The sequence below is a fragment of the Leiobunum rupestre genome, chromosome 9, assembly GCF_980474605.1.
Source record: "Leiobunum rupestre chromosome 9, qqLeiRupe1.1.hap1, whole genome shotgun sequence".
In the NCBI taxonomy this organism is placed as follows: Eukaryota; Metazoa; Arthropoda; class Arachnida; order Opiliones; family Sclerosomatidae; genus Leiobunum; species Leiobunum rupestre.
In genome coordinates this window covers 45,267,957-45,290,851 of record NC_143392.1, presented here as the reverse complement: position 1 = coordinate 45,290,851, position 22,895 = coordinate 45,267,957, and positions in this window count along the sequence as shown.

Sequence of the window (22,895 nt, the reverse complement as noted above, 5' to 3'; positions counted from 1 at the left end):
AAGTAAATAGTCCAGATTGGAGCAAGTCCCCTGAATCATCAACTCCAAAAAAACGAAAAATTAGCACACATTCTAAACTAACAGATGAATCATTTAACAGTAGTAGTGAGGGCGAGGCCGGCGAAGAGATAACTTGTTCAAGTCAAGAACCGATATCTTCTAAACTAAGCGAGGAAAGATTATCAACCTATCTCCAAAAAATACGTAAAATAAAAAAACCGAAAGATTTCACAAGGCAATTTTTTACCACGGACCTCCAGGGTTTATGTTCTCAAATTACAAGTTATTTGGGAAATACAGACGATGCAAAAGAACATAAGCGTTTAAACAAATTACTAGTAACACTAAGAAAACCTGAGTAAATACACTATGAGTAGTCATCGCTTTCTTTTATATTTTATGTCTATAACACTTGTATCCCATAATACAAGGGGTCTAAATTCTCCTTTTGAAATGGTTAAAGAAATAAATTTATTAAAGACCCACAACGCCACCTTCTGCTTTTGGCAAGAAACAAAACTTGCTAAGACTCCAATAATCCTAAACACGCATAATCCATATATTATTCACTTCAGTGGTTTGTCTAGCCATCAGGGAGGTATCGCTACCGGTTTTAAAACAAGTTTTTATTTAAAAAATGACATTTTATTCAAAGTGACTACACTAATAGAGGGCTTTCTACAAAGAACCGAATTAATATTTAAGGATATCAAACTAAGGATTGGTATCTATAATTGTTATGTTCCACAAGTAAATGCGTCTGCTATCGATCTTCTCGAAATGATTTACAATGACATTCAGAGCTGCAGCTTTTCGAATATTATATTACTCGGAGATTTCAACTGCACTTTAAACCCAAAAATGGACCGCCGTAATACATCCGAGTCCCGTTTTCCAGTAGGCAAAAAATTGAACGAATTGGTATTTTCATATAATTTAAAAGACGTTTTTAGAACATTACATCCATACAGTCGCGACACCACTTGGACAAGTAGTACTAATTCCAATAAAAGGGCTAGACTGGATAGATTCTACGTCTCGCCATCTCTTATCCCTTTAGTTAAAAGAATTTTCCTCAAGTATGGCGGATCTAACTCAGACCACCTACCTGTCTTCCTAGAACTTCAGATCAAAGCTGAAAATTGGAATACCAGGCTAAGTGATACCTGGTGTTTCAATAACTCGCTATTATGTGATAAAAGTTTCGAAGATATTTTTTTATATTTTTGGAAGAACCAAGTTAAATCATTTCCAAATAAGTCCGAAGATGTACTACCCTGGTGGTTAAAGACCAAATATTTAATCAAAGGCCTATGTAAAGACTATACCTATCGCAGCTCAAAAAAAATGTTTGATGAGATTTTACAAATACAGAAGAAACTATCCGTAGATCCACCTTTACCAGAAAATGAAAAAGAGATATTAGTAGAAGAATTAAAACAACTAGAAAATAAAAAAGCGGAAGGAATTATTACTAGAGCTAAAATAGATTTTACATTGGCAAAAAATTACCCGTCAGAGCGCCTCGTTCTGGAGGAAAGTTTTAAAGGTATCAACAAAATTAATAGCGTTATAAAAAGAGATGGTACGGAGACAGCCAAAAATAAAGAGGTTGTAAACGAAGTACGAAATTATTACCAAGATTTATTCTGTAGCGAACCAGTGGACCTAGAAAATAATTACCACGAGATCTTACCAAAACTATCATATGAAGATAGTAAACAATGCAATGCCGATTTAGAAAAAAACGAGTTCGACACAGTAGTTAAAAACGTACCCAAGCGCAAATCACCGGGACAAGATGGACTCACAAATGAGTTTTACCAACATTTTTGGCCAGAAATCGGTCAAATTATGGTTCAAATGTTTTTATCTATCACGAAACTAGACCAAATCCCAAGTTCTTTCACCATGGCTATAATTATCCTAATCTTTAAACAAGGCGATCCTAAACTCTTGAAAAACTGGCGCCCCATCTCATTACTGAATGCCGATTATAAGATCTTCGCGAAGGTCCTGGGTAATCGAATACGAAAAATAATAGACAAGATAATCAATGAAGATCAGACGTCTAGCATTCCTGGGCGGAGTATAAGTTCTAATATAACCATAGTTCGAGATATTATTCAATACTTCGAAAACAGGAATATTCCATTGGCTATAGTTTCTTTGGACCAAGTTAAAGCGTTCGATAGGGTAAATCACCAGTACTTATTCAAAATTCTCTACCACATAGGCTTGGGACCAACAATCTCCAATTTCATAATTAGAACTTATTCAACAGCCGAAGCGAGAGTCAAATTAAACAACGTTATTACGGCTAAATTTAAGATATTAAGAGGAATAAGACAAGGCGATCCCCTCTCATCGTACCTTTTTAACTTATCCTTGGAGCCTTTTCTGTGTCATCTAAGAAAAAATTTAGAAATATACGCGATAAATTTACCCTTTTTGTCGCGTCCTCTTGTTGTCCAGGCGTTTGCTGATGATTCAAACAATTTTGTAACATCCGAAAATGGCTTCAACGTAATAAAATCCGAATGTTTAAAATACGGTAGGGCAAGCAATGCGAAGTTCAATCTGGAAAAGAGCAATGGTCTCTGGGTTGGACCGTGGAAGAGTCGGAAAGACGCTCCTTTAGGAATTTATTGGAGCAATAGATCAATAAAAATTCTGGGGCTAGTGTTTTCAACGGACAATAATTTATGGAGTAAATCTTCTGAAAAGATATCCGGCGACATCTATACGTCACTGGAAAACGTAAAACGAGTAGCGCCCCACTTATCATATAAAGCGAGAGCGCAAATTTGTAATACAGTCCAGAGTAAATATTTCTATTTGTTACCTCACACGAACACTCCAAACGCTATATCCGAAGAATTTCAAAATAAATGCTTAGAAGTAGTTTGGCACGGAGAAAACAAACATTGGTGTAGACCAAAAATTGTAACGCTGAAGACTCGCGAAGGTGGTTTCGGATTACAAACCCTACTAACACAATGGAATAAATTCGCTTTCACCAAACTGAGGAGGTCTTTGGAGGTCAAGGGCCACACCATCGAGCTTGATTTTCTCCTATTTTACTTAAAATCAACCAATCCCATGAAAATGGATTTCGCTGTCTTTAGCTTTAAAAATTTTGATCTGTCTCTTGATCACTTACCTAAATATTACCAAGGACTCTTTAGTTTTTGGAACTCACTTCCTATTACGCTGGCTAAACCGACTAATTTAGCAAGCTTATTAAATTTCCCGATTTGGAAGTGCCCATTCTTGCGCCTTCCTATCTATCATCCAAAATGGAAATCGGAGGGCCTACAGTTCTTCAGAGATATTTTCAATGAAGAAAAGCACGGTTTCGTTTTCTCAGAAGAGGGGAGAAATTTCAGTGCTGCAACTACAAGAGCCTTAAGAAGACAAGCAGATTTGATAAATGACGACCTCGCACGTGTTTTCTCGTTAGAGTTCTTTGAGAAAGAAAACTTTGGAGAACCAAAACATTTAAACTTTCATATAGAATTAGAATTTGAAGAAAATAGTGCGGAACTAATAGTAAATGTAGAAAACTCAAAACTCCAAACTTTTTTAAACCCAGTGCCAGACTTTCACAACAACAAACCGCTCGAAATACTAGCTGAAAAGCTCGAAAATTCCGACCCCCCTCATGTTAAATGTAAAATTATATGGAACTATTCATTTATATACCACGAGAGCAATATTCTTTGGCGGCTGTTATACAGTTTTGTCATAACTCCAGGATTAGCATCAAAATTATATGGTTTAAAGCCAGAATGCCCATTTTGTGGCTATGAAATTGGTAACACCAAACATATGTACATTGAATGTCCGATAGTTTTAGATTTTTTAAAAACCATTGAATTTTTAATAAACCATTTTAACAAGGATTTTAAACTAAAAGAAATAGATTACTGGACCTATAATGTAAATTTTAAACCCTTTGCCAATATAACCAAAGTTATTCTAGCTATAAGTAAACTTTCAATATATTTCACATATAACAAAAAAATGAATAATGTCATAGGCGATAGCACAACATTACTCAAAAACCATTTTTCAGTGCGGCTAATGAAATTTATAGAAATTGAAAAAGAGTGCCACAAAAAATATAGTATATCTCTGTACCAAGATTTCTTAGCCAGTAAATTAATTAGAGAGGTAAACGACCTTTTTGTGCTAAATGTTAATCTTTAGCGAACGAATGATATGTATAAATCTTTGAAAAAAAAAAGGCGAAAAAATATGTAAATATTGTTTGTTGTTTTTATCCAATTTTTAATATTTCTTTCTTGTTTTCCCCCACTGGCTTGTAAATATTTGTTGATTTTTTAAATAAATGCCCCTCCCTCTTTCTGGGAGAGGCTTAAACTGAAAAAAAAATAAATAAAAAAAATAAAATAAAAATAAATAAATAAAATATTAAAAAATAATAAATAAATATATGAAATTTGAATAATTAAATAATTAAATAAATATATGTTTTACATACTTTTTAATTTCTGAACATAGTAAAAATTAAAATTGAAATTAAATTTTTTTAAATTAAAAAAAATGAAATAATTTATCTTTATATCTAACATTTAGGTATTTTTCACGGTCATTTTGTATTGGAACGCCTTTCAAAACCACCTTCGGGATAATTGTTTTATTGAGATGGCTCTCCGAAATTTTCGTCGCATCCTATAAAAACCGTTTTGAGTTTTCTATTTGCTAACTTTAATGAATAAAGTTACAATTGAACTGTGATTCCTTTTCCTAATGTTTGTACCGAATAAAGTGGGAATGGAATTTTTCTTCAAGCGATTGTTAGGTGGAAGATAATAAGAATCAATAGCGTGAAGAGGTTTACCGTAGTGTTCATAGCAGTTGTTATTGAAGTGAAGAGAACCAATTTTGGAGTGCTCAAAATCTTGCAAGTTGTTGGCCCCATGTTATCCAGCCTTTTAGCTGTGGTTTCTAAATTCTTAGGTTAAGTGTGAAATGTTACACCACCATTGTTTTTGAAATTTTCACATCCTGAAACTATGCATGATATTCTTTTGGGATATTGTGCAAGACCTAATATTTTGACCAAACAGGGCAACACTAAATAAAATGCTATAATATAAAATTGTATATATATATATATATATATATTATATAATTGAAAATACCTTGATCAATTAGAGTAAATAAAATAAGTCGATTACTTTGTTAACAACCAAAAGTATTTCGAAAAGTAAGGTATTAATTTTAATGTTCCTTAACGATAATATTACGTAAAATGAGTTACATCTTCAGAAAGCCCGTCGTTTAATTCACTAGAAATATATCATGTACTTTAATTTATAATCAATCCAGTCAACTTGCAACTCTCTCTTTAAGCATCTAATTCTTTGCAAATTCCATATTAAGTTTATATCAACCAAGCAATATTTCGACAAATATTAAGGTAATAATAATAGTAATTATCAGCTTGCCTAATACAAAAGTCACCTCCTTAAGTCCAAGTCATCTAGCGATTTTTTGATGCTTTGAAACCGGTGGCCGGGTTACAATGCGCAGGTCGGCGGAGACGAGCTTTACATGCTACGCGAGCCAACATAACCCTACACAAATTGGTAGATAGCTACAATATAGTTTATTATCACAAAGTCATTGTGTGCTGCCGAAAAACAATTGTGGTTAAAATATAAACTTTATAAATGTTAGTGGGAATTCTTTGTGAAATTATTAATAAGAATTGCTTTCCATTTTAATGAATATAGCTCAAAAAGTCTTTTAAATAATTTTAAAAAATTGGCATTAAATCTAGCAATACAGACATTTTTCTGTAAAAATATATAATAAATTATCACGACACCATTACTGCGCTACTGAAAATACCCTAATGGGTTAAATAAAAACTATAAATAGTAATATAGCGTTATAGATATCGGGAAAAATCTGGAGCTGCCCTGGCCCTAAAATTTGAGGTCCGACCGCTAGGATCGCAGCTAGGATTTCATTATTTATTTGCTTTAGGTTTCATTCACCATTCTTATCCTATCGAGTTATATAGAATTCTGCAGCTACGCACCAGACGAATCTATTTAATGAACTTGGTAATAGAATCTTCAATAAAATCATAAGTGACGGTTTTATGACAGAGCTCTTAATTGAAAATATATCAGCTTTGGCAGTGTAAACCTAAACTTTACACAAATTTGGCGAAAGCCAGTCCCGGTTGTACAAACTATATTAGGCTTCAAAAAGTGTCTTACCAAACGCATATTCTTAAAACAGAAGTAAAAAGTGAAAAAGTCTGACATAAATATAAATTCTTCAAAAAAGCCAGAGTAAACCTCAGTGCAGTGTGTACGAATTTATAGCCCGGTGTACCGGTAAGATTAAATCCACACCACCGGGGGTCTATCAGTGCAGACAGCTGACCCCAATGCAGTGAGTTAGGGGCATTGGAATAGTTACACCATTGAATCTGCGCTATTTGAAAAACGGACACTGAACGCCTTAAAAATTAAAACTTTGAAACGATATTGTCAGAACACATTCTTAACGAAATAATAAAGTGAAGCTACAATCGTAATAAGTATAACGTCTTTAACCATAATGGTACAGCCTATGGGCACTCATAATTGTTGCCTTTTCTGCATATCCAGAATTTCTGAAGAAACAACTACATGTAGGTTGAGCTCTCCTGATTCCTGTAATGCTGACACAAGCCCGCCTTCGTAAAGTGCACAACTCTACTAACATCGTCGGTGAGATGATGACAAAACTATACGACTTACCTGAAACTTCAAACTTACCCTAAACTCTCTGGCCATAAAACCGGGATCTTTGACAATTTAATATTGTTGTAAGACTGTTCATTAGAAGTTGGTTCCGACAAAACGTTGCCAGAATATATCGAGACTTTTAAGAAAATGGAGGGGCTAACAACTTTTCGTGCTATAACATAAACGAAAAATTAAATTTTTATTTCTTTATGTTCCTTCAAAAATTGGATTGAAATTATTTGAAGTTAATTACTTCCGGGGTTTTTGCACCTCTTTTTATTTACACCACATTTTAAAATTTATTTCAGGTTTCTGTTTCAAAGATGCGCCTGGCGATTAATGTGGAACTGTCTACCGATCGATATTACCAAAAGTACAGAGTATCAAAGATAATATATAAAAGAATATCTCGAATAAAATTCGTGATTCGTCTATGCTGTTCAATTTTATGCGTGTACCAGCTGACTGAATTTGTACACTCATATTGTTTGTTCAAAACATCGGTAGATGCCGAAGTTTTAAATCACCAAATGCCGAAATTACCTGGAGCTACAGTGTGCTACAACCCTCTGTATGTTACGAATGCCTCATGTGAAGTTATTGATATCGTATTCATTTGTACTGAGGAAAATTAACTATGTTGGGGCAATTTTTACAGCGGTCCTAATCCCCCACACTATTGATGATTACGATCTTTCCCCCTAAAATGTTCAAAGGAGCCCGGTATATCATTAAGTTAATTTATGTAGAAAAGTCCATTTTAAAAAGGGAGCAAAAAATGCTTAACCCCAACAAAATTAATTTTATGATAAAACTTCCCAAATAAAACTCGCACCAATAGGTATTCAAGAATTAATTTAAAACACGAAACTCTGAGCAAATGGATCTTTGATTCAAAACAAATAAAACTATTTAAAATAAGCAAAATTTCCAGCGGTAGACTGGTTTCACCCCAGTTTAAGCTCATCAGTACGGCGCATGGAATCCGGTTAGCGACTAACTCAACCGAGAAGAGAAGCTAATCCCAAACATAAAAAAAAAAATTCAAAGACTTACTGGTCCAAGTATTTTGTTAGTTTTATCATTGGTTTAAAGTTGTTAGGGTTAGTGGACTTCTCTACCTTTTCACGTAAATTAATTGCATTATAGTCCGTTGGTGGTTTTTATCTATTTTAACTTACCGGTATCTCATTGGTGACCTTAAAGACAAACTTGAAGTACACGCCACAGTCGTTTATCTTTACCCTCACGTGTGAAAGGGAAAATGAACCATGATAAACGGGGATCGTGTTAACGTAGCCGTGGCCCTTAAACTTAAATTAAATAAAAAATGCTTTTATCAAAGCAGTTGGAAGTTTGATTTAAGGGGAGTGGTTGGAATCTATGAAGGCACAGATATTGGAAATGTTTTAGAATTGATTAGATATTTTTTGGAATTTTTTTAAAAAGCAAAATATATTTCAAAAATAATTTCCATCGATTTTCCTCACCTTTTATATGATTTAAAACCCTTTCCTTAAATTTGAGCCTTGCAACTGTAACATTAAACTGGGAAAATTCTAAATTGTAAAGGAGTACGCGTGTTTAGTTCAGAATTATGTATATTCTGATAAAAATATGTAAAATGAATTTTTAATGGGAATTACTACGTCAAAAACCCGAAACACTGGATTTTTCATTTAATGAAATTATCGCAAGAGGGAAATTTTAGATATCAAATGTGGAAGCCCTGTATACACGTCTCCTATGCAGCAGCTGTCGTAACTGGATTCTGCAGTTTTGTTTCAAACTACTACTCGCAAAATGTTATAAGCTAAATTAATATGCTGTTTTATTTGTTAAATTATAATTCTGTATAAATACATAAGACATTAAACGGTTAAAGGAGTTTCCAACGTTCTATGTAAGCTAATTCTCTTAATGAATTTAATGAATTTCTAAAACAGCCATTTACTAAATTCTACCTATCCAAGTCTCCACTTATTATTTTAAACTTCTGGTTTAAAGTAGAATTATACCTCAGTATTTAAATTTGGTATGCATCATGAAAAACTGAAGCTCCTCACAAGTCAAGTACGCGCTGGTAGTAAAAAAGAGTAACTTTAGAGTTACATTAAAATTGCCACGTTTCTTTCAAGAAAGGCCTGTTACGTATTTTAAATTGACTAGAAGGTCTCTTGAAAGTCCCTGTAATAAAAGAAAATTACTTATCTTTTCTAAGCTTAAGTACAAGACACATGGCTCTCCTTGCACTTTCAGGCTCTATCTATAATTAGAGAATATCATCTGTTGATTGTGAATATAGAGGCTATAGCTCCATCCAAATTTTCTGTTAATTTTAATAACATTCTTGATTAAATTGATTGAAAATCTCTTTTATTGATGACGTTTTTACTAGTTTAGTTTCTATAATGAGTTTCAGCAATTTAAACGTTGTAATGTTATACGTAATCCTTTACAATTTAAAATTTTCTCAGTTTCCTGTTACAGTTAAGGCTAAAAAAGAAAGGGTTTTAAAATATATAAAAGGTGAGGAAAATCGAGGGAAATTATTTTAGAAATATATTTTGCTTTTTAAAGTAATTCCCAAAAATAACTCTTCAAATCTAAAACATTTCCAATATCTGTGCCTTCAGAGATCCCAACTACTCCCCGTTAAATCAACCTTCCAACTGCTTTGATAAAAGAATTTTTAATTTAATAGCTGTCCCTTTGCTCTGCCCCACAGGGCATATTTTGCCTAAAATTTATAATTGAAAATATAAGCCATAAGTTAGAAAATAAATAGGTTTTATTTTTTATAGAACAGCTCAGTACTTTGCTGTATGATATTGTACTATATTATTGAATGTAATTAACGGTATTAAAAATAGTTTAAAATATAATATACTCAACTTAACGTATAATTTTTATGTCAAATTGACTTTTATTTGTCCATTAGGGTTTAGATACCAAGCTATAGGTGTTTAACTGGCTCTAATGAGCATGTTAAATACGCTAATTTTGTCAGACAACTAGTAAAAAAAGGTATTGGAATCTGTTGATTCGTTGATGATCTTGAAGCAGCTGCGAGGTCGTGAGTACCAGTAAAAGACACAAATCTCAGAGAAAACTGCTTTTGATTTCCCAGTGGAAGATTTTATTGTGCAAAACGTTTTATTTTATATCCCGATTAAAAGTGACCCAGCGTTAGATAATCTGGAATCGCCAATTTTAGAATTTCACATATTGAATCCTCGGAATGTAATTGTTTTTTTTTGCAATAAAGTCATTAATATTCAAATTGAAAGACAAAGCTACTTGGATAGGTTTTTTTATTAAATAGACAAAATTTTGAAATTTACATTTTGTATTTATAGTACTTCGGTTTTTGAACTCAATGTGATTATGTAATAGGAAAACTGAACAAGGGAAAACGTGGTTACAGATCAGTTTCGTAAAGTAATATTGATTAAAAATAGAGAATGAATATCCTTGTAAGAACGCTTATCTAATAATAACCATTTATGTAAAATAGTTTATTTCGATAACAATGATGCGACAGAAAGCATGTAAAATTTGATAACAATGATGCGGCAAAAAGCTTGTTAATATAATTTATCCAAGATACAAGCAGGCCAGCGAAATATTTCTTAATCACTTGATCAGTAGAGATGTGTGTTTATCTTTCCCATAGCCCACGAGAGATGTCATACTAATTTTTTTCTTCGAGGCGCCAATTTAATAATTTTATTCAATGGTAAAGCTCTTAATAATTGACAAAATTTAACGGAGATTAAAATAATAAAAATAATTGATACTATATACAAAATTAATTGGGCATTTTTGATACTGCAGCTCTTACCCTGTTTTATTCATGCGTGCGTAGGCATAATTGAAATAAAATTAAATTGAAAAGATAATGGTTATTTTAATATACAATGTACACATTAATAAAAGCAGCCCAACAAAATAAACCATGAACTTTAATAAAAAAGATTAGTAATAATAGTTAGTACTATGTGATAGCTTACATTAAATATGTAAAAACTAATCGATCCAGATTCCAGAATGTTTAATGATTATATAAGAAAATTGAATAATTTAGCTTTTACCGTATAAGTACAGGGGTGGAAAGGCTTAATTTTTTAAATGTTGATTACAATTGTTTTCAACAAGATTATTGTTATTTTATTTTTTAAATAATTATTTATGCATAATTAAATGCACCACAACCAAATTTATTTAAAAATAATACGTTTATTAACACTGAAAAGATTTAAAACTTTTAAGGCGGCACCGACCAAAACGTTTATTTTAAAATTTGGGAATAGGGCTGCTCATGAACTTCCCAGCTGATAAGCAAAGCCGTCATGTCAAAAATGTTTCAATAAAGCAAAGCCATAGGTACGCTTTTACCTACTGTCAAGAAAACCATGTATTTTTTTGCGATTATGAAGTGTTTTATATTTTAAGTTAACAGTCATAACAAACCCGTAAAGCTATCGCTAGCCTCCCTAATACTAAAAAGCTTACGTTTTTGAAAGTATTTATAGTGCTTTCAAAGTCTATGGAGAAGCATGTTAGCCCTTTTTTGATTTAAAAAATATTTATGATACTTCAAATTTTGTCTAGATAATACTTAAAGCAGAATATGCAGATTAATATGTGTTTGAGTTACTACAATATTACTTAACAACATTATTTTATATTTATGATTCATATAAGTGTTTCATTTTCAAAGTTTAATGTTAAATGTTCACAAAGGGAAATGTTGAAAATGATCACACATTTTTTATGAGCCTCAGACTTGTAATTTATACGAACTCAGTTCCAAATCTATCAAGATTTCGTATTTAATTTTGGCCTCACAGAAGATTTAGAGAGATAAGTGAGTGCGTATACCGATAGGGGGGTCCCGCGGGCGGGTGAAATGGGGGTAAGCATTCCCCCTTTGGTTACACCGACAGCTACGCATTTGCGAGCATATTCGGTAGGTCAAAAGGTCAATAGCTGGAGGCACCCCATTTTAGGGGCAATAGGTCAGCTGATTTACGATGTTATAACCCCTCATAAAACCTATGTGGTAAGGCCCCCCCCCATTTTCGGTAGGTCAATAGGGTAGATGATTTATCTCCCTATTTGGTGGGTGGTGTGGAATCAACTGACACGATATTATGCAAACAGCTATAAACCGTTAAATAGGTCCCTCAACAACTTGTCAAAACCTATCCGTCATAGTGAATGTCCCACTAAGGCACCTGTCTTTGGAGGTGGTAATAAATAGTTCAATGGGTTTTCGCCGACAAACACTTTTCCGCCGCCAAACACTATCCATTATTTTAGAAACACTTTCGCTGTCTTAGGGCCCCTAAGGGTTGTAAAAGGGTAGCGTAAAATAGACACAGCGGGTGTCCCCCCTCGCTAGCTAAAAGTGTCGTTTTGGAAAAAAAGAGCCGAGTGTATACAAATTAAAAGGTTTTATGTATATATTTGGGGTGGGCAAGCAGTCCCCCCCTTGGTATACCGATAGCCCCCCATTTGCGTTCATTTTCGGTAGGTCAATAGGGTCATATGATTTATCGATAGTTGGAGGATCTCCCCTTTAGCGTCCCTATTCGGTAGGGGTGGTGGAATCATCTGACATGATATTATGCAAACAGCCAGTAGCTATAAACCCGAGTAATTAGCCTATTTACCTATAGGTCAATGGGTCCCTCATTATTTCTCAAAAACTTGTCAAAACCTATCCGTCTTAGTGAATGTCCCCTACGGCATCTGTCAAACACTTTTCTCCACGTTCGAGTGGTGTTATGTAATAAATCCAAATAGTTCAATGGGTCGAGCCTTTTGTGTTTTCGCCGACAAACACTTTCCCCGTGTAACATTATTTTCAAACACTATCACGATGCGCAAAGCTATCCGTCTTACGGAATATCGGCCCTAAGGAGTAAAGGGTAGCTAGAGAATGGCCCTTACCCCCAGCGCGTAAAATAGACACAGCGGGTGTCCCCTCTCGCTAGCTTAAAGTGTCGTTTTACATCAGGTGTGGATTCTTCGCACTAAAATGGTTATAACAAACGATTGTTCCCACCAAAAATGTAAAATCAATCTCCGCTGTTCTCGGATGAGGACGTAGCCATGTAAGTTTTTATAAATTTTTATATTTTTAGCTTGGTGAGCTATTCCAAAATTAAATGGTAACCCTGTATGCGTAACAATTTCAATATGCAAGATACTCGAGAATGGTAAAATAGTCTATATTTAAATTTAAAGTGCGAAAACTATATTTGTGTAGTCGAAATGTATTTTAACGTATTAAAAGCAGAATTCATCTTTCTGACAAGAGTCTTACCCATCAGACATACACCATCTAATCTGGAATCTATGTTTAACAATTGGAGGAATTCGTGTTTACGATAGGTTCTTTTTAAACGTAACTTAGTACATTAATTGAGTATTTTGAAATATTTTAATATCGGAATTTTTTTGATGTATTAAAAGTAGAGTTAAGATGCTTTTATAGTATTTTCTATATATTTGCATAACTGAACTTGCGGTTCAATTTTGGGTACATGGACCACTTACACGCTAATGATATTAAAATGAAGTTTAAAAATATTTCCATTTGAACAAGTCCCTCTTTTTATATCCGCAAAGTACTGAACGATTCTATCCTATGGATTAAAATATTTCTAACAATCATATCTATTAGTACAATTACAACATTTGAGAAAGACACTTTTCCCATAGTGAAAGTGGAATCCAAAATTTAAAACGCACTTGAAATTTAAGTATAGACTATTTTACCATTCTCGAGTAACTCTTGTTTTCTTTGAAAGCTGAAGAAATATTAGAAACGACATCAGTGATCAATTAATTGTTTGAAACTAAAAATATTTAGCATAGCTATTTTATTATTTTCCTAGTCAGACTTAGGGAAGGTTGTTTTAATTTATGATTCAAATGAATTTGGAAAAAATTTGCTTTTAACTTTTAAATATATTTTACACGACGATGGATACCAAAATATCAAACTTAAATTTAGTAAAAGCTTGCTAAATGAAATTTTTTCACTCGTTAACATTCAGTGGGGTGAATAGAAGACTTCGCTTTGAAAACACTGAAGCTTCCATCAGTCCAGTAACTTTACCCTATGAAAATTTGTCATCAGGTCAATTGAACCAAAAATATTTTCTACGGTATTAGTACTTTGCACACCTATTCTGACTTGAACCTGGTTTTTTAATGCTTGTTGAATTGAATGGATAAATTACTTCAGATTTTATATAAATGATATAGGTTGAATAGAAAAAAATCTTATTCAAAAGCTGAAGTATATTTTATTATTTAACACCATCACTTAAAAACAACTTTGCCCAAGTCGGCTAAGCTGAGTTGGATAATTTTTCGATTCAATTATTGTAATTCTGGGAAAAAAATTGCATGTAATTAAGTTATCGCCTTGAAAGAAGCTTCAGTGTTTTCATAGTGAAATGTAAGGGAAGTTGGCTTTAAATATAGTGGAAAATTACCTTTGTTATTCTATGTTCACCCATTGAGTATGGTAGCAGATGAAAAAAATTAATTCGCCAAACTAATACTGTAATATATGCAAATATTTCACTCAGAATCCAAATTATTGAATCCAAAAAATATTTAGCTATTCTATTATTAACCTACAGAGCTAGTCAGACTTAGGGAAGCTTGTTTTAAGATAATTTAAAAATGATTTTGGAAAAAAAATTGCTCAAGCTTTTAAATTTACGATACAGAGTGGATCACATTTAATGTGATGATTCTGTGTGAAAAAATTTCAAAAGTCAAAGTTATTGGATTGCATGAAACTTTAGTGCTTTCAGGGTAAAATTTAAGGGAAGTTGCCGTTAAATATAGTTGAAAATTATCTTTTTAAGTCTGTGATCACCTATTGAATATGTTAGGAAGCGAAAAATTTTCATTTTGCAACCTTTTATTAAATTTTATTTTGAAATTTTGGTATCCGTCCTGTATCATATATTTAAAAGCTCAAGCTTTTTTTTCCAAATTAATTTTAAACTTATCTTAAAACAAGCTTCCCTACACTTAACTGAACCAAGAAATATTTATCTACGTTATTAGTACTCTACACAACTATTCTGACTTGCACAAGGTTTTTAAAGTGATGGTTAAATTAGAATAAAAAAATAAATAATTTCGGACTTTATATAAATGGTATAGGGTGGATCCAAAAAAAGTATTTTTTTTTAATTGAACACCATCTCTTCTGAATGTGTGGGGGTAATTCTAAGGTGGTTACATATTTTTTTCGATTCAATAATGGTAATTCTGGGAAAAAAAATTGCATGTAATAAAGTTATCGCATTTAAGAAGCTTCAGTGGTTTCATAGTGAAATGTAAGGAAAGTTGGCTTTAAATATAGTGGAAAAGTATCTTTGTTATTCTATGTTCACCCGTTGAGACTGGTAGCAGGTGAAAAAAATAATTAGCCAACCTAATACTGTAATATATGCAAAATGTTCACTAAGAATCACAATTATTAAACCCAAAAATATTTAGCTATTTTATTATTACCCTACAAAGCTAGTCAGACTTAGGGAAGCTTGTTTTAAGATATGTTTAAAATTAACTTGATAAAAACAATGCTTGAGCTTTTAAATGATACAAGGTGGATACCAAAATTGAAGAAGAGCTTGCTAAATGAAATTTTTTCACTTCCTAACATATTCAATAGGTGATCACAGACTTAAAAAGATAATTTTCAACTATATTGTAAGGCAACTTCCCTTAATTATCACCCTGAAAACACTGAAGTTTCCTTCAATCCAATAACTTTAACATATGCAAATTTTTCACTCGAATCATCACATTAACTGAACCCAGAAATATTTATCTCTGTTAATAGTACTTTATACAGCTATTCATACGTGCAAAGTTTTTAAAGTGATGGTTAAATTAGAATAAAACAATAATATGTAAATGATATAGGGTAGATACAAAAAAAATCTTATTTAAAAGCTGAAGTAATTTTCTTTTAAATTGAACACTACAAATATAGTTTTCGCATTTTAACTTTAAATATAAACTATTTTACCATTCTCGAGTATCTTGCATATTGAAATTGTTACGCATACGGGGTTACCATTTAATTTTGGAATAGATCACCGAAATGTTTTAATTAAAATATCTTTTATTTTCTACAAAAATTACCCTTTATTACCCTAAATATTGCAAAATACTCTTTACGTTCAATACGTTTAAATAGCTTTCCAAAATGTAAATATAGGTAGTAAAATACTATAAGAACCCCTGACTCTACGTTCAATACGTTAAAATAGCTTTCAATACGCCAAATATAGGTGGAAAAATAATAGAAAACACACATACTATTATTATTTTTTAATTTTTGGAAATACACAACATCCACCAGTTACTTCGCAATATGACAAATTGGCTGCTCTCTTAGTCCCTAACATATCACAATTTAAACACAAATATATGCGTGGTAACGCTTTTAATACACCTGATGGAATTCTTTTAGATTGGAAATAAACAGCTTTACGGTACTTCAAACAGATTGAGTATCCGTCACAGTACCATGCTAGCCCTCCGACAGTTGGAACATGAAAAACTGAACCGTCACAATATATACAGAAGTAGTCACCAGTTCTTAATAATGACGTGATTCCGTCTTTCTTCAATTCTTCGAGTGATATTGCATTCACTAGTGGTAAATACACGCTTGGTTATAAATTCATATATAATTCTTATAATAGTTTCTAGTGAAGGCTACCAGTAATTAATAATTAACATTACAACTAAATAATTATATATAAAAATAATGTGATTTCTAAGCTAGCTTTAAAAAAATAACAGAAAACCATCTTACTTTTGAAAAATGACTCTTTAATATCAAAAATCGTCTGTCATACTCGGAAACAATTAATTGATCACTGATGTCGTTTCTAATATTTCTTCAGCTTTTAAAGAAAACAAGAGTTACTCGAGAATGGTAAAATAGTCTATACTTAAATTTAAATGTTGTAATTGTACTAATAGATATGATTGTTAGAACTATTTTAATCCATAGGATAGAATCGTTCAGTACTTTGCGGATATAAAAAGAGAGACTTGTTCAAATGGAAATATTTTTAAACTTCATTTTAATATCATTAGCGTGTAAGTGGTCCATGTACCCAAAATTGAACCGCAAGTTCAGTTATGCAAATACATAGAAAATACTATAAAAGCATCTTAACTCTACTTTTAATACATCAAAAAAATTCCGATATTAAAATATTTCAAAATACTCAATTAATGTACTAAGTTACGTTTAAAAAGAACCTATCGTAAACACGAATTCCTCCAATTGTTAAACATAGATTTCAGATTACATGGTGTATGTATGATGGGTAAGTCTCTTGTCAGAAAGATGAATTCTTCTTTTAATACGTTAAAATACATTTCGACTATACAAATATAGTTTTCGCACTTTAACTTTAAATATAAACTATTTTACCATTCTCGAGTATCTTGCATATTGAAATTGTTACGCATACGGGGTTACCATTTAATTTTGGAATAGATCACCGAAATGTTTTAATTAAAATATCTTTTATTTTCTACAAAAATTACCCTTTATTACCCTAAATATTGCAAAATACTCTTTACGTTCAATACGTTTAAATAGCTTTCCAAAATGTAAATATAGGTAGTAAAATACTATAAGAACCCCTGACTCTACGTTCAATACGTTAAAATAGCTTTCAATACGCCAAATATAGGTGGAAAAATAATAGAAAACACACATACTATTATTATTTTTTAATTTTTGGAAATACACAACATCCACCAGTTACTTCGCAATATGACAAATTGGCTGCTCTCTTAGTCCCTAACATATCACAATTTAAACACAAATATATGCGTGGTAACGCTTTTAATACACCTGATGGAATTCTTTTAGATTGGAAATAAACAGCTTTACGGTACTTCAAACAGATTGAGTATCCGTCACAGTACCATGCTAGCCCTCCGACAGTTGGAACATGAAAAACTGAACCGTCACAATATATACAGAAGTAGTCACCAGTTCTTAATAATGACGTGATTCCGTCTTTCTTCAATTCTTCGAGTGATATTGCATTCACTAGTGGTAAATACACGCTTGGTTATAAATTCATATATAATTCTTATAATAGTTTCTAGTGAAGGCTACCAGTAATTAATAATTAACATTACAACTAAATAATTATATATAAAAATAATGTGATTTCTAAGCTAGCTTTAAAAAAATAACAGAAAACCATCTTACTTTTGAAAAATGACTCTTTAATATCAAAAATCGTCTGTCATACTCGGAAACAATTAATTGATCACTGATGTCGTTTCTAATATTTCTTCAGCTTTTAAAGAAAACAAGAGTTACTCGAGAATGGTAAAATAGTCTATACTTAAATTTAAATGTTGTAATTGTACTAATAGATATGATTGTTAGAACTATTTTAATCCATAGGATAGAATCGTTCAGTACTTTGCGGATATAAAAAGAGAGACTTGTTCAAATGGAAATATTTTTAAACTTCATTTTAATATCATTAGCGTGTAAGTGGTCCATGTACCCAAAATTGAACCGCAAGTTCAGTTATGCAAATACATAGAAAATACTATAAAAGCATCTTAACTCTACTTTTAATACATCAAAAAAATTCCGATATTAAAATATTTCAAAATACTCAATTAATGTACTAAGTTACGTTTAAAAAGAACCTATCGTAAACACGAATTCCTCCAATTGTTAAACATAGATTTCAGATTACATGGTGTATGTATGATGGGTAAGTCTCTTGTCAGAAAGATGAATTCTTCTTTTAATACGTTAAAATACATTTCGACTATACAAATATAGTTTTCGCACTTTAACTTTAAATATAAACTATTTTACCATTCTCGAGTATCTTGCATATTGAAATTGTTACGCATACGGGGTTACCATTTAATTTTGGAATAGATCACCGAAATGTTTTAATTAAAATATCTTTTATTTTCTACAAAAATTACCCTTTATTACCCTAAATATTGCAAAATACTCTTTACGTTCAATACGTTTAAATAGCTTTCCAAAATGTAAATATAGGTAGTAAAATACTATAAGAACCCCTGACTCTACGTTCAATACGTTAAAATAGCTTTCAATACGCCAAATATAGGTGGAAAAATAATAGAAAACACACATACTATTATTATTTTTTAATTTTTGGAAATACACAACATCCACCAGTTACTTCGCAATATGACAAATTGGCTGCTCTCTTAGTCCCTAACATATCACAATTTAAACACAAATATATGCGTGGTAACGCTTTTAATACACCTGATGGAATTCTTTTAGATTGGAAATAAACAGCTTTACGGTACTTCAAACAGATTGAGCATCCGTCACAGTACCATGCTAGCCCTCCGACAGTTGGAACATGAAAAACTGAACCGTCACAATATATACAGAAGTAGTCACCAGTTCTTAATAATGACGTGATTCCGTCTTTCTTCAATTCTTCGAGTGATATTGCATTCACTAGTGGTAAATACACGCTTGGTTATAAATTCATATATAATTCTTATAATAGTTTCTAGTGAAGGCTACCAGTAATTAATAATTAACATTTCAACTAAATAATTATATATAAAAATAATGTGATTTCTAAGCTAGCTTTAAAAAAATAACAGAAAACCATCTTACTTTTGAAAAATGACTCTTTAATATCAAAAATCGTCTGTCATACTCGGAAACAATTAATTGATCACTGATGTCGTTTCTAATATTTCTTCAGCTTTTAAAGAAAACAAGAGTTACTCGAGAATGGTAAAATAGTCTATACTTAAATTTAAATGTTGTAATTGTACTAATAGATATGATTGTTAGAACTATTTTAATCCATAGGATAGAATCGTTCAGTACTTTGCGGATATAAAAAGAGAGACTTGTTCAAATGGAAATATTTTTAAACTTCATTTTAATATCATTAGCGTGTAAGTGGTCCATGTACCCAAAATTGAACCGCAAGTTCAGTTATGCAAATACATAGAAAATACTATAAAAGCATCTTAACTCTACTTTTAATACATCAAAAAAATTCCGATATTAAAATATTTCAAAATACTCAATTAATGTACTAAGTTACGTTTAAAAAGAACCTATCGTAAACACGAATTCCTCCAATTGTTAAACATAGATTTCAGATTACATGGTGTATGTATGATGGGTAAGTCTCTTGTCAGAAAGATGAATTCTTCTTTTAATACGTTAAAATACATTTCGACTATACAAATATAGTTTTCGCACTTTAACTTTAAATATAAACTATTTTACCATTCTCGAGTATCTTGCATATTGAAATTGTTACGCATACGGGGTTACCATTTAATTTTGGAATAGATCACCGAAATGTTTTAATTAAAATATCTTTTATTTTCTACAAAAATTACCCTTTATTACCCTAAATATTGCAAAATACTCTTTACGTTCAATACGTTTAAATAGCTTTCCAAAATGTAAATATAGGTAGTAAAATACTATAAGAACCCCTGACTCTACGTTCAATACGTTAAAATAGCTTTCAATACGCCAAATATAGGTGGAAAAATAATAGAAAACACACATACTATTATTATTTTTTAATTTTTGGAAATACACAACATCCACCAGTTACTTCGCAATATGACAAATTGGCTGCTCTCTTAGTCCCTAACATATCACAATTTAAACACAAATATATGCGTGGTAACGCTTTTAATACACCTGATGGAATTCTTTTAGATTGGAAATAAACAGCTTTACGGTACTTCAAACAGATTGAGTATCCGTCACAGTACCATGCTAGCCCTCCGACAGTTGGAACATGAAAAACTGAACCGTCACAATATATACAGAAGTAGTCACCAGTTCTTAATAATGACGTGATTCCGTCTTTCTTCAATTCTTCGAGTGATATTGCATTCACTAGTGGTAAATACACGCTTGGTTATAAATTCATATATAATTCTTATAATAGTTTCTAGTGAAGGCTACCAGTAATTAATAATTAACATTTCAACTAAATAATTATATATAAAAATAATGTGATTTCTAAGCTAGCTTTAAAAAAATAACAGAAAACCATCTTACTTTTGAAAAATGACTCTTTAATATCAAAAATCGTCTGTCATACTCGGAAACAATTAATTGATCACTGATGTCGTTTCTAATATTTCTTCAGCTTTTAAAGAAAACAAGAGTTACTCGAGAATGGTAAAATAGTCTATACTTAAATTTAAATGTTGTAATTGTACTAATAGATATGATTGTTAGAACTATTTTAATCCATAGGATAGAATCGTTCAGTACTTTGCGGATATAAAAAGAGAGACTTGTTCAAATGGAAATATTTTTAAACTTCATTTTAATATCATTAGCGTGTAAGTGGTCCATGTACCCAAAATTGAACCGCAAGTTCAGTTATGCAAATACATAGAAAATACTATAAAAGCATCTTAACTCTACTTTTAATACATCAAAAAAATTCCGATATTAAAATATTTCAAAATACTCAATTAATGTACTAAGTTACGTTTAAAAAGAACCTATCGTAAACACGAATTCCTCCAATTGTTAAACATAGATTTCAGATTACATGGTGTATGTATGATGGGTAAGTCTCTTGTCAGAAAGATGAATTCTTCTTTTAATACGTTAAAATACATTTCGACTATACAAATATAGTTTTCGCACTTTAAATTTAAATATAGACTATTTTACCATTCTCGAGTATCTTGCATATTGAAATTGTTACGCATACAGGGTTACCATTTAATTTTGGAATAGCTCACCAAGCTAAAAATATAAAAATTGATAAAATCTTACATGGCTACGTCCTCATCCGAGAACAGCGGAGATGGATTTTACATTTTTGGTGGGAACAATCGTTTGTTATAACCATTTTAGTGCGAAGAATCCACACCTGATGTAAAACGACACTTTAAGCTAGCGAGAGGGGACACCCGTTGTGTCTATTTTACGCGCTGGGGGTAAGGGCCATTCTCTAGCTACCCTTTATCCCTTAGGGCCGATATTCCGTAAGACGGATAGCTTTGCGCATCGTGAAAGTGTTTGAAAATAATGTTACACGGGGAAAGTGTTTGTCGGCGAAAACACAAAAGGCTCGACCCATTGAACTATTTGGATTTATTACATAACACCACTCGCACGTGGAGAAAAGTGTTTGACAGATGCCGTAGGGGGACATTCACTAAGACGGATAGGTTTTGACAAGTTTTTGAGAAATAATGAGGGACCCATTGACCTATAGGTAAATAGGCTAATTATTCGGGTTTATAGCTACTGGCTGTTTGCATAATATCATGTCAGATGATTCCACCACCCCTACCGAATAGGGACGCTAAAGGGGAGATCCTCCAACTATCGATAAATCATATGACCCTATTGACCTACCGAAAATGAACGCAAATGGGGGGCTATCGGTATACCAATGGGTAGACTGCTTGCCCACCCCAAATATATAAATAAAACCTTATAATTTGTATACACTCGGCTCTTTTTTTCCAAAACGACACTTTTAGCTAGCGAGGGGGGACACCCGCTGTGTCTATTTTACGCTACCCTTTTACAACCCTTAGGGGCCCTAAGACAGCGAAAGTGTTTCTAAAATAATGGATAGTGTTTGGCGGCGGAAAAGTGTTTGTCGGCGAAAACCCATTGAACTATTTATTACCACCTCAAAAGACAGGTGCCTTAGTGGGACATTCACTATGACGGATAGGTTTTGACAAGTTGTTGAGGGACCTATTTAACGGTTTATAGCAGTTTGCATAATATCGTGTCAGTTGATTCCACACCACCCACCAAATAGGGAGATAAACCATCTACCCTATTGACCTACCGAAAATGGGGGGGGGGGGGGCCTTACCACATAGGTTTTATGAGGGGTTATAACATCGTAAATCAGCTGACCTATTGCCCCTAAAATGGGGTGCCTCCAGCTATTGACCTTTTGACCTACCGAATATGCTCGCAAATGGGGGGCTGTCGGTGTAACCAAAGGGGGAATGCTTACCCCCGTTTCACCCGCCCGCGGGACCCCTATC